Source organism: Canis lupus, chromosome 37 (assembly GCF_048164855.1).
Source record: "Canis lupus baileyi chromosome 37, mCanLup2.hap1, whole genome shotgun sequence".
NCBI lineage: Eukaryota > Metazoa > Chordata > Mammalia > Carnivora > Canidae > Canis > Canis lupus.
In genome coordinates, this window is record NC_132874.1 from 8,060,350 (window position 1) to 8,073,937 (window position 13,588).

Sequence of the window (13,588 nt, forward strand, 5' to 3'; positions counted from 1 at the left end):
TTTCAGGTTCTCCTAAAGCAAGAGTCTAAGAAAGGGAATGTTAGTTCTACTATTGGGCAGCACTTTCAAGGGACCACAGTTGGCATTTTTTTTTTTTTTAATGCCAGAGAAAGCAAAGTCCAGTAAAAGCAGTCAAGAGAGTCCCTTGAGATGATGGTACTAGAAAATGATTTCTGAGAGCTGGGGAGAATTTAAATGAGACTGCCATGGATACCTATAGATAGCATCAAACAACTTCCATTTGACTGCCTTGGTGGGGAATGACGGCCCCTGGATGTGATCAAAGCCCCCTCACCCCCATCCTGAGTTCTCTGGGGTTCCCCCTTGAGTGGAACCATCATAGCTCATTTAGATGCTGCGCAGTATTTGGCAGGGCTCTGGAGCTGCTTTTCCTCCCGGTGCTTAACCTCCTTTCCCCTAGATACAAATGTCAATATTGGATTTAGTCTGGTTGAATGAATGTGTCAGAGGGGAGATTAGTGACTGGCAGCCACAAAAGGGTTTTTCAATTGGCAAAAGTAAATTTCTCACAATGAATCAAAACAGTTTGAGGTGGAAAAGAAGCAAGGGGGAAAAAAAAGCCTTGCCAAGTTGAGTCATGATGCCTCATTTAATGGATTTGAAGACTTCAGGATAGGCATTTTATCTAGAAGCTACCGGATTCACCCAGCAGGAAGCAGGGGGTAAGGGAAAGAGAACATATACTTTAATATCCTCAACAAAGCTTTTTCTGTGAAAAGTCTCAGTATATTATCTCTCTTTTATAGTGTAAAACCATCTACAGCCTACCTTCAGATGATCAGAGTGCCTAGTTTATTATAACAATCCTTAGACCATTTAGTGTAATAAATTAAATGATGGAAGTTTTTATTTTTATGGATGGTTACATTCATGCCTTTAGAAATTGGTGTGCTTTGTTTATTTGTTGCCTTCAAATGCTTTTTTAACAGTCACGCGTCTCTGCTTTGACTGGTTGAGGATAAATGTAGGTGGTTCCCACTATAGAATCATCTTTCCTGTACAATACAAACTTCCGACATAATTACTAAGGCCTTTCTTTGTGTCTGTGGTCACATTAATGTTTCTAGTCATTTTTAAACTCACGGGCATGTCTAGTTCAAGGAGTCTGTGTTCTAGAGTGGACGGAAAAAGAAAAGACAACCTGATTTATTACTTAAAAGCAGTTCAGAATGATCATTTTCAGGTTTAGCCAAACATGTTAACAGTTATAAACTTAAAAGTCTCAAGAGGGGAATTTGAAGGTGATGGGAAAAGTGTGGGAAGTGTCGACTATTCAACTCTGTAAATTCCTTGAGAGCTGCTGATAGTGTTTAGAAAAGTGGCCTCCAAATCCTCAGAAAACATAATTTTCATATACTGTCCATGTGTGTTAACTCTTCTAAATTCAAGGCCATTGCCAAATGACTGAAGAAAACAATTAGTCTCTTTAAAAAAAGAAAAAAGAAAAAGAAAACAATTAGTCAATTGGCTAAACATGTCAGAGCCTATGGCTGGCCCTTGCTGACTCCCTGAATTTTCTATATTAAATGATAAACAACACCTAAGAAATCTCTACTTCATAAGATTCACTAAAAAGTCTTCTTTTATCTAATAACAAAACATAATCAAGTTATATAATTCAAATTAGGTTTGCTCACATGTAACAAAATCCCACCAACATGAATGTCTTTACTACATGAGGTTCATTCTCTCACCTGAAATAAGTCCCAAGGTTTACTGGTGGATGACCATTATGAAGGCTCCTTATTTAATTGGGATCTTCGATGGTTCCCTCTTGGTATGTCACTCTTTTTCCAGGCACCTACAGAGTTGAATAGTGTTTTCTACAAAGACTTCTTTCTGTCCCCAGCTAAACTATCCCCTTCATAGTTCTTGGGGTCCTTGCTTCTTTCTCTTTATACACATTCTTTCTCCTCTCTAGAATGCCTCGTATATTTATGTTAAGAATCTATCCATTCCCTACCTCATAGCCACTAGGCTGGCTGCTATCAAACCCCCCCCCCCCCACCAAAGAGAGTAACAGGTATTGGAGAGGATATAGAGAAATTGGAACTCTGTGACACTGTGGATGGGAATGTAAAATGGTGCAGCTATTATGGAAAACAGTATGGTGATTTCTCAAAACTTAAAAATAATATATATCCAAAGGAATTGAAACACCACGTGTCCTGGGAGAGATATTTATACACCCATATTTGTAGCAGCATTATTCACAACAGCCAAAGGGTAGAAGCAACCCAAGTAACCTTTGACAGATAAATAGATAAACAAAGTGTGATATATACATACAATAGAGTATTATTGACCCTTGAGAGAAATTCTGACACATGTGACAACATGGATGAACCTTGAGGACACTGTGCTAAGTGAAATAAGCCAGTCCTAAAAGGACACATACTGAATGATTCCACTTATATGAGGTACCTAGGGCAGTCAGACTTTATGGAGATGGAAAGTGGAGCGGTGGGTCCAGAGCCTGGAGGAAGGGGAGAATGGAGAGTTGTTGTTAATAGGTATGGAGTTTCAGTTTTGCAAGATGAAAAGATTCCTGGAGATGGATGGTGGTGGTGCTTCACAATATTGTGAAGGTACTCAATGCCACTGAACTGTACACTGAAAAATGGTTAAGATGGTAAATTTCATGTTATATGCATTTTAACACAACTTATGAAAAATAAATCTCATTCCTTTAGAAGAATCACATGCTACTTGTGCTTTGAGGCTTTCTGCAATCTGTTCTGTGCTGAAATGATTTTTTTCCTCTCCGACCTATGTTAGGAGATTCATGTTCTAAAACACAGGTGGAAATTGGCAGTCATGAACCAAATATGGCCTGCATTTAGGAGCTTTTGATCAGCCTTTTAAAAATTACTTACCGATATTTAAAAATTGAGAGATTTCAGAGAACAACTTTATTTCTGACTTATTTCGAAGAATTAGATCAGCCTTGGGCCTCTGTTGATAGAAGGAAAAATGCCTCTGAAGCTGATCAGTGGCAGCCCCTTGGAACCGGGCACGTTTCCCAAATTCGCACTGACCTAACCTCTCCTTGGCATCTTATATTACCTACCTGGCCTTGCAGGCTCTTACATTTGCAACTTTTTTTTCTTTTTTGCAACTTTTGTTCAAAATTTTTGTGTCACCTGTAAGCACCTGTAAGTAAGTTCTTTTAGGTCCAAAGTGTTTGTACCAATTCCTTCCAGCTTTGTGGGACCTCTCTTCATATTTCTCTTTAGCAGTATTGTTTGGAAGTCCTCAACCTTGGGGATAAGTCCTCACAGCCAAGATGGCCCAAGTATACTATGAGGTACAGAGTCCAGAATTGACGCCCCCCCCCCATGTTTACTTAACAGGGCTTATTGTGGACAGTTGTTTTGTCCATTCTCATAACTTATCCTAAACCATATCGGAAAGGTCAGGGAGAACTTCCCAGAACTCTCAATCCATTTCCATAGTGTATGAATCCAGAGTGGCAACAACCAAGTATTGGCTCTCATTACTCAAGCAAAGCTGACTGTGCCTTCCTAATAGTCTTTTGCTGCTTAGTGTGGTAGATTCCACCATGGGAATGGCCAGCATATGGCCTCAGATATCTTTTAAGTATGTCTTTTAAGTATATTCCAGAAGCCCCCTGGAATGAAATAATTAGGAATATCTCAGTTAAGTGTCTTGGAGGGTCAGCTAAGCTTAGAAAATTCTCATTAGCTCATTGTCCTCTCATTAGAAATCTACTGAGGTGCCCACTACCCCAGACTATTACCTAATTATTGCTAAATAACTCCATTACCTAATAATTTTCATTAAGGAAAATGAAAAAGTTAGTGACTTACTAGTTACTCTTTCCTTCTTTGCATTCTTTTTGGGTTTCCAAAGCATCTATCTAGCAAGAAGCTAGCTCAGCAGAAGTTGAGATTATTCCATTTATCGAGTTGGGGGGGGAGAGTTGTCCAGAACTAGTGTCACCTTGACCAATCTTCATGTTGAAAATATTTGCACAGTTTAGATTACCCTGAATAGGTATAGCTGGCTGCAGACAAAGGGTATAGAGACCAAAGTAATAATAGAAACAATCTTAACAGGTAATAATTATGTAATGCTTAGTATGTGCTAGGGACTGCTGTAAGTGCTTAATATTTTCAAAAATTCTAAGAGATGAGTACTATTATTTCTCTCATTTCACAGATGAGGAACCTAGGGAACAGAAGGGTTAAGTTCAGAAAACCTCAAATGGTGGAGCTGAGGAGGTCTGGCTTGAGAATCCACACTCTTAAGCCAAACTTCATCTTTCCCTTACAGGACTGGATGATTCTGCATGGTGAAGCTGGGCTATGTTTTACTTTAGCCTCACTTTCTGGTAGCATACTTTTAGGAAAATTAAGATTGTGGGTAATTATATATATTATATATGTAAATAAATATACACAAATGTTTATACAAAACATATAATGAATGTGAAGGATGTATTATCTGGAATATAAAAGCAACTTTTACAATTCAATTATAAGACCAAAAAAATGGGTCTTATTGACTATTGATAAATAGTATGAATAACAAATAAGCACATAAAAAGTTGCTTAACATCCTTAGACTTCGAGGAAACGTAAAACCACAATGAAGTGTCGTTACACATGTTTGAGAATTCCTAAAATTAAAAGACTGACAATGTCAAGTATTGGTGAAGAACTGGAGCCAATAGAAATCTCAAACATTGCTGGAACTTTTCAAAGTGGTTGTAAGATGGTACCATTACTTTGGAAAACAGATTGGCAGTGTCTTAAAAATTAGACATAAAATTAACATATGACTCAATAGTCCCACTTCTGGCATTTATCCAAGAGAGATGAAAACATGCATCTACAAAGATATTTGCATACAGATATTTCTAACAGCTTTACTTGTAATAGCCCCAAACTGGAAACAACCCAATATCCATTGACAGATGAATGAAAAGAATTCTAACATAATTCATAGAATGGAATATTACTCAGAAATAAAAAGAAATTACCTACTAATACACGTGACAACATGGATGGATTTCAAAAACACTCTGCTAAGCAAAAAACAAAACAAAATAAAAACAAAACAAAATAACCCCCCCCCCAAAGAAAACCCAACCAAATGCTGTATGAATCCACTTATATTAAATTTTAGAAAAGACAAGTCACACCATATTGACAGAAAACAGATTAGTTGCTGTGGAGCCAGGTTGGGGTGGTGGTGGTGGGGCTGATTGCAAAGGGGCGCCAGGGAATTTTGGCATATTGGAAATGATCCACATTACAATTATAGTGGTATTTGTACATTTGTCAAAACTCAATGAATATAAAATGTGTGCATTTTGTTGTATACAATTTATACCTTAATAAGTTTGCTTAAAAAAAAAAAAATGAAATGGGATGCCTGGGTGGCTCAGCAGTTGAACGTCTGCCTTTGGCTCAGGGTGTGATCCTGGAGTCCCAGGATCGAGTCCCGCATCAGGCTCCCTGCATGGAGCCTGCTTCTCCCTCTGCCTGTCTCTGCCTCTCTCTCTGTGTCTCTCATGAATAAATAAAGTCTTTAAAATAATAATAATAATTATTATTATTATTAATAATAATTATAATAATAATTAATAATAAAAGAAATGACTGAAATGAAAGACTAAGCATTTAGCTTAAGGAAACCAAAATAAGTAGAAAGAAAGAAATATAAAGAGCATATATTAATAAGTAATAAAGATATGATTGGGAACATTAATAAGGCCCCAACGTTTTTTTTGTTGTTAAATTCTGATAAGAAAAAGAGAAAAGGCACACACGAATAGTATTAAAAATGAAAAGGGCACATAACTACAGATGTAAATATAATAAAGAACAAGAAAGCCATAGTAATTAGTTTAGGTTAATAAATTTCAAGACATTCAAAACAGAAACTTTTCTAGAAAAATATAAACACTAGTATGGACTCAAGAAGAAATGGAAACTCTGAAAAAGCATAACCAATAAATAAATTAAACAGAACGTTAAATATGTGTGTTCTTTAAATTTTTACATAAAAACATTAGGCCTCTTTTTTTTTTTTTTTAAACATTAGGCCTCTTAACAAGAAAGTTCTAAAACACATCCAATGATCAGTATTTAAATACTGTAAAACACTTCCATAGAATAGAAAAAGAATGCCCTCAAATTCATTTTAAAATTAAACTAACTTAAATTTGATAATAGTGCATTTATGGAATATTATTGACCAATCTTTCTGATGAATGTAGATTCTAAAATTTTTAACAAAATATTAAAAGATAAAATCCAGTAATGTATTCAACTATTTTATTTATCTGAGGGATTAAAGGAAGGTTTAATAGTTTAAAAAATAATAATGACCACTTACTCCATTGACAAATTTAAGAAGAAATATTTTTTTGGTAAATGCTGTAAAAAACAGTTGATAAATTCAATATACATTTAAATATACTCTACATAACTAGAAATAGAAAGGAATATTCTTCTCTGATAAATAATTTTTTAATAAATATTATACTTAAGGGTAATAGGAGCATTTCCTTCAAGTCAGGAATGATTGCTGGATGCTGACATCAGCGTTCAACATTATATTGGGGATCCTAGGTAGTATAGTTAGTCAAGAAAAAGAGGCAGAAAAAGAAATATTATTTAGGAAAGGATAAGGAAGAAACAAAATTGTCGTTATTGATAAAGAGCATAACTGTCTAAATAGAAAATCCAAGAGAATCTAAAGACAAAATATCAGAATCAATAAAAGAGTTCAGCAAGACTATTATATAATACTGATATGCAAAACACAAAATCAATGTACAAGAACAACAAACTTAGAAAATGTAATTTTACAAAGACAACATTTATAGAGGGATATCTGGCTAGCTATTATCCTAAATAATAAATCTAAAAAAATGTGCAAGAAATTTATGGAGAAATTTATTAAAAGTTTTAAAAAGACAAAAAATTTTTTAAAAGACATGCTAAAAGATCCTAATAGATTAAAACGAATATGTATTTATAAAAAGTAAGACTCAATATTGTAAAGATGTCTTTAACACTAAAATTAATTTATAAATTCAATATAAATAAAATCCTGAGGTTTCAGTTTTGTTTTTATGAAACTTAAAAATAAATTCTAAACTTTATACTCAAAACAAAGAGCCAAGATTAAGAAAAACAATTTTGTAAAAGAAGAACAAGGGAGAGTAAGCTTAATAACTTTATATCAGGAGCTAGCATTAGCTTGAATCATAAGAAATTTATTTCTTTCCTATTAGTAATAATCAGTAGGATATTGGCAATACCACAGAATTCTACCTATAGTCATTAAGACAGTCTAGTATTGACAAGATAATGAGCGAAAACAGTGGGAAAAAAACCTAAAGAGGAGAAGTAGACACCACATGTATATGGAGACATGATGCAGAATAGGATTAATTTTTGCTTCAATGGAGAAGGGATGGATAAATAAATTAATGGTTCTGGAGCAATTTGTTATACATGTAAAATAATAAAAATCCATATTATTGTCTATAATAAAAATGAAAGATTTTTTTCCAAAATAAAAGACTTTGATATGCACGAAAGACTTAAATATGAAAGGGAAACTATAATATTATTAGAAGGCAAAATTGGAGAATACGTATTTATAATCTCAAGTAAGGGAAGAATTTGTTAAACGAAATTCAAGCAGGATGAACAATAATAAAAAGGATAGATACAATTATATTGCAATTAATACTTCTGTGCATCAAAGGACACCATAGAAAGTTAAAAATATAAACGACTTGAAAGAGACTTATGTAATATATATAGCAATCCCAGGATAAATATTAGAATATATATTTAAAACTCTTAAAATCAATAATAAAAATACAAACAACTCAATAGAAAAAAAAAGGGCAAAAGATATAAATAGGCAGTAATTGGTCAAGTCATCCATAAAGACATGAGAAGGTACCCAGTCTTCTCAATATTCAAGAGAAACCAGTTTAAGACTAGAACTATGATGACATACATTTCACATCTATCAGAAAGAAAAAGTTTCAAGTTTGACTATACTGCTTCATGAGGTTGTGGATCATTGGTAACTTGCTTTCTCTGAGGTGGGGGAGGAACTTGGCACTGCTTGATAAAGCTGAAGATACACACAATTACCGCCGAGAGTTCTACTTCTACATAACTATCCTCAAATCTTATAAATGTGCTCATGGAGTCATTTGCAAGAATGCTCATATGACATTGCTTGTAGCAGTACATGATTCCCATCATGTCCATCATTAAGAAAATGGATGAGTATACATACAGTAGTCAAAATTAATAAACTCGTTCATCTTTAAAGACATATGTGAATTTCACAAATATCATATTGAGTGAAAAAGACAAGGTAAACAATACATCCAATATAACACCATTTTAATAAAGTCTATGTACATTTCAACAACACTTCACAGGAGTAAAAGAATAAAGAATACATGAGAGTGATGAACACCATGTTTGAAATAGTGGTTACTTCCTAGAGGAAGGAAAGGAGTTGATATTTAGGAGGGATATGCCATGTATTTTAAAATATGTGTGTAATATCTTGTTTCTTAAATTGAGTGATGGGTATTGTTCTCCACATATTTTTGTGTATCTGAAATAGCAAAATAAAAATGACAAGTGATGGAATTGAGTAGAAAGTTTTTGAGATGTCTGACCATGAAAAAGAATAGCAAGGTGATAGAACTTGAAGGTAACTGTGGATTCAACAGAGATTTATTTTTGTAGTTGTCTCTTTTATTTTGAGTTGATGATGGGAAGATTCTGGCTTCCCTGCTGCATATGACGCCCAACTCAAGACAACACCATTTTCCTAGCCTGGAGCATGTTTCGATGCTGTGGACTGAAGATGCAGAAGAGAGACTTGAAAACAGAAGGAAAGGGATTGCAGAGGAAGGGCACTTTGAGGACCCCTTTTCTGTTGAAATTAACTGGAGAGAAAGTGATGGGTGTTAATGGAGGCAGTTGCACAGATTCAGAGATAGGAAGATGAGTGAGTACCTAAGTAATGAACCCAGTACCTCAGTGAAGTAGAGACAGAGCCTGGGGATAAACTAGTGTGAAGGTCCTTCCTGAGAGATTGAAGTCAAGCCCAGCAAATCATTGTAATTACTGGCAGTACTGACTGCCCATTTGAAGATGGTGGCCATACATTTATAGTGACAAAATCTTCTGCGTTTTGGGCCTCTCTCCAATATCTCCTACATAATACTGACACAGAGAAGGCCTTCTGTGGACATCTGTCCAAGAGGGTCACAAAAGTCTAGAGTAATTATATTGCTCAACTATGGAATCTGAAGTTGAGAAGATATTCAAAGAAAAGAGGATGGACATAGTGAACACAGGAAGGGGATTGAAGATCTCAAGTCATTATTTTCCTTATATGGAAGGTGAGTAGGAAGGGTGGCCAAAGAGGGGAGTGTTTGTAAACCCCGAATGATACTGGGCTGCTGAGTGACCAGTTTCAGCATCGTGTTGCATTCTTTGAAACTTGAAACAGCAGTCTAACCTGCAAGGAAGCATAAAAAGCATTTTTAAATTTTTTACTGAAATGGCTTGAAAAGGGAGAGAAGAAGTACATTCCTTGCCACAGCAAGCCATAAATTCCCCTTGCCTCTCACTTTCCCAATGTCTCCTTCTCACCTCTGCTACAGCACCCATGTAGAACTCCAGCCTGCCATTCCAGTGCTTTTCTCTCCTCTTTGTCTTCACCTTCCCCATCTCAGTTATGCAGGGAACAGCTTCGGGCCCTTTAAAACATAAATCAATCAAGCCTCGCTTTGCTCCATCTCGCTTTTCAGCTGTGCCCATTTTCTGTATCAACACAACTCAAGCCCTGTAGCTTCCATTTGTGGTTCCTATCATTTGGATTCACAATCCTGCATGTGGTGTGGTTTCTGGTGATGATATCAGGGATGTAACTAAGTACAGCATAGAGAAAAAGGACATCCAAGATGAGAAGACCCAGAATTTGAAAGCCAGGCTGTCAGATTATTCACATGGAGCTCAAGGCTATGTTTACATGATGTTGGGAGTTGTGGTGAAGAAGACCCATCTTATGTCTTATTGAGGGAGAGGAATGACCAATAAATTGCTAGATGATTCCTGTGAGAAGGGAAAAAATTCCCATATATAGCAGAATGATTATTATTCAACACAGAGGAGGAGTAATCATCTCAAAGGAGTAAGTTGAAGAAAAAATAACTTCCACCTAAGAGGGCTATAGGAGAACAGTATTCCCAAGAGAGACTCAAGGTTCAGTTAAGGAAAGGAGATGGGCGGGGGTAGTGGTTCAGAGAGAATGTTAAAATTTATGAGATATGACTGAAGAGAAGTTTCCAAAAGGCACAGTGGAAGACTTATTTTTTATTTTTCATTTCATTTTATGAGGGGCAGATGTGGAACAGATTTGGGGATTTACTGAACAGTTTGGGGATGAGTGATGGGAAGATAAACTGGAGAGGTATGTGCTACTTGATGAGTAAGATAAAGAGGAATAGGAATGTTTTGAATTTAGTTCACATTTTGGAGGCAAGGATGTTTCTGGGGCCCAAGCTTGTAGTCCAGAGGTGTCATGTGGGAAAGATGGGAAATTTCTGATGGGCCAGGCATATCTGCTCATTTGGCGGCGGTATTGCTGGATGTTGGCTTCTTAGAGACATGCAATTTTGAGGACTTATCTAAGGAATGAATCACAGTGGCACACAATTTATGCCTGAGGATATTCACCACCATTTTGTTTTTAATAACAAAATATACAAATATTTTGAATAGCCAACAATAAGGAACTGATTTAACAAATTCTGACACATTCCATCCATGATGGAATTCTGTGTAGACATAAAAAAAATTGTGAAGAAATATATTTAGTAAGATGAGGATATGATAGAATGTATCTTCCAGTGGAAAAATTCTCACCTGGGTACATAGGTAAATGTAATGATTAGTTAATATTCTAACTCTTGGGTTGGAAATTAGGTTCATTATGTTCTTAAAAACAAAAATGAAATAAGAGAGGGCTATGGGTAAATAAAGGATACGTGTATGTCATGATCCAAGAATTATGATTAATAAATTATGCCTATTTGAGCTTCAGTTTAAAAAATAATTCACAAAACAATCTATGCAAGGATCTTAATTTTTATTTAAAACATATGAGCCATATTTGGTCTTGTTCTTAATTTCCTAGGCCTCTGCCTTCCTGTTCATTTTCTGTATTTTAGCTCAGTTTACTGTTTTGGTTACCTACTGTTGTGTAGAAATCATCCCAGAATTTAGTAGCTTAAGACATTAAATATTTATTATTTCAGTTTCTGTGGATTGGGAATTTGGGAGCAGCTTAACTGGGTGGTTCAACTCAAGAGTCTCCATTAGAATATTGCCAAAGGTTGCAATAATCTGAAGGCTTGGCCAGGGTTAGAAGTTCCACAACCAAGATGGCTCACTCATGAGACTCTCAGCAGGTGGCCTCCCTTCCTCACCTCATGAGCCTCCTCATAGCTTGCTTGCGTATCCTCATGGCATAGGAGCTACCTTCCCCCAGAGTAACTAATCCAAGAGAGAAGGCAAGAAGGAAGCCACAAAACTTCTCATAACCTAGTTTCAGAAGTCAATCACTGTCACTTTGGCCATATTGTATTCATTAGAAGTGAGTCGCTCAGTTCACTTAAGGATAGAGATGCAGCTGCTGAAAGTTGAAAGTTGGGTAGGCAAGCACTGATATAACAAAGCCTAAGGGGCTGTGGCTGCAGCAGTGACAGCTCTGTCACACCTCCTACTATTCAAAAACTCTTGAGATATTAATCTGTCATTCATCAGAATTCTTTCTTTCTTCTTTTCTTTTTCTTTCTTCCTTCCTTTCCTTCTGTCTTTCTTTTTCTTTATTTCTCTGTTTCTTTCTTTCCTTCTTAGCAGTGCCTTCCAGTTACAGTTCATGTCCTCTTCCCTCACCTTCCCACTAATGTCCAGATGCTCTCACCTAATTTATGTATTACTTTAATTATTTTAATTGCACATTCTCAGTATTTACTAGCATCCACATGTCCACAAGTCAACCTTCCATCTGCTCCACACATTTTTTAAAAGTATTTCTCGGTCAGCCCCGGTGGCGCGGTGGTTTAATGCCACCTGCAGCCTGGGGTGCGGTCCTGGAGACCCCGGATCGAGTCCCGATCAGGCTTCCTGTGTGGAGCCTGCTTCTCCCTCTGCCTGTGTCTCTGCCTCTCTCTCTGTGTCTCTATGAATAAATAAACAAAATCTTTAAAATAAATAAATAAAAATAAAGTATTTCTCACAGGTGGTCATTCAGGACCTGCTTCCATACTTCTACTCAGAAGGGCTCACTACCTTACTGCCATGTAAAGGTGTACTATGAAAGTTCTTCATCAAGAATGATTCTGTACCCTAGAAACCTGTCATATCAAGAAGAGTAAGTTATGAGATGTATCAATAATGCTGTGGTAATCTGTGTCAGTCAGCTTGAGCCCCCATAAGGAAATATTACCGAATTGGTGCTTTAAACAACAGAAATGTATTTTCTTATAGTTACGGAGGCTGGAAATTCCAATATCAAGGTCCAGTAGGATTCAGTTTCCGATACAAATTCTCTTGCTTTCTTGCAGATGGCCACATCTTGTGTCATCACATGGCAGAAGAGTGAGCAAGCTCTGCAGTGTGTCTTCTTATAAGTACACTAATCCCATCATAAGGGTTGTACTGTCACAACTTCATAAATACAATTACCTCACAAGGGTCCCTTCTCCAAATATTATCATATTAGGAGTTAGGGTCTCAGCATATGAATTTAAGGGAGATAAATTCAGTCAATAACATAATTCATAACATGACTTAGAACTGCTTTTTGTATCTGAGATCAGGTAAGAGATTTTTGGTCTGTCTTTTAGGGAGCTCTTTTGGATACCTTGATAAATACTTTTGACCAGACGTAATCATGAAGTGATGTTTTTTTTCTACTATCTTTGCAACTCTGGCACTGACTTTGGGGTGATGATATACCCTGGGTCAGTTTTTTGTTCTCCATAAGACAGAGAAAGTAGGAAAAGTTCTCATTACTGGATACTGGCCCTGGATTTTTCACCATATGAGTAATGAGTCAGTAGTATTTACCTAGGAGGTTTATAATGATTATTTCATGTTTTAAATTCAATCCTGATTTTTCTGCAAATGCAGCATTCAGAAGAAAAGAAAGAACTCAGCTGTCTCCACAAACATATGGAAATCAATGATAAATGGACAGAGACTGCATAGTATATTTATTAACCAAGCTAGTATAAATCATAATTTTTCAACCATTTATTAAACTAATAGGATTGTTTTGGGAACATCAAAGAATTCTTTATTAGGTAAATAATCATGTTTATCCACTCAGTTACGGGGAAAAGCAAATCATTCACACTGCATTTACTCTGCCTCATCAGATTTCATTTCTCTTAAATGTCAGCCGTTGATAATTTTTACCAAACAACATGGTAAAAGAAAAAAAAAAAGCCCAAATTTTTATCAGGCTTCAACCA

The 13,588-nt window shown here is 36.0% G+C and overlaps 1 long non-coding RNA gene across 1 annotated transcript in view; it reads left to right on the forward strand.

The window, feature by feature from the left end:
- LOC140626477 (uncharacterized) overlaps nucleotides 1–13,561 on the forward strand; it is a 36,402-nt gene extending 22,841 nt beyond the window's left edge. Inside the window, exon 3 of the long non-coding RNA XR_012025655.1 lies at nucleotides 12,677–13,561. This is a non-coding gene — a long non-coding RNA (uncharacterized lncRNA). The remainder of the gene's footprint in view (nucleotides 1–12,676) is intronic.
- The last annotated feature ends 27 nt before the right edge of the window (nucleotides 13,562–13,588 follow it).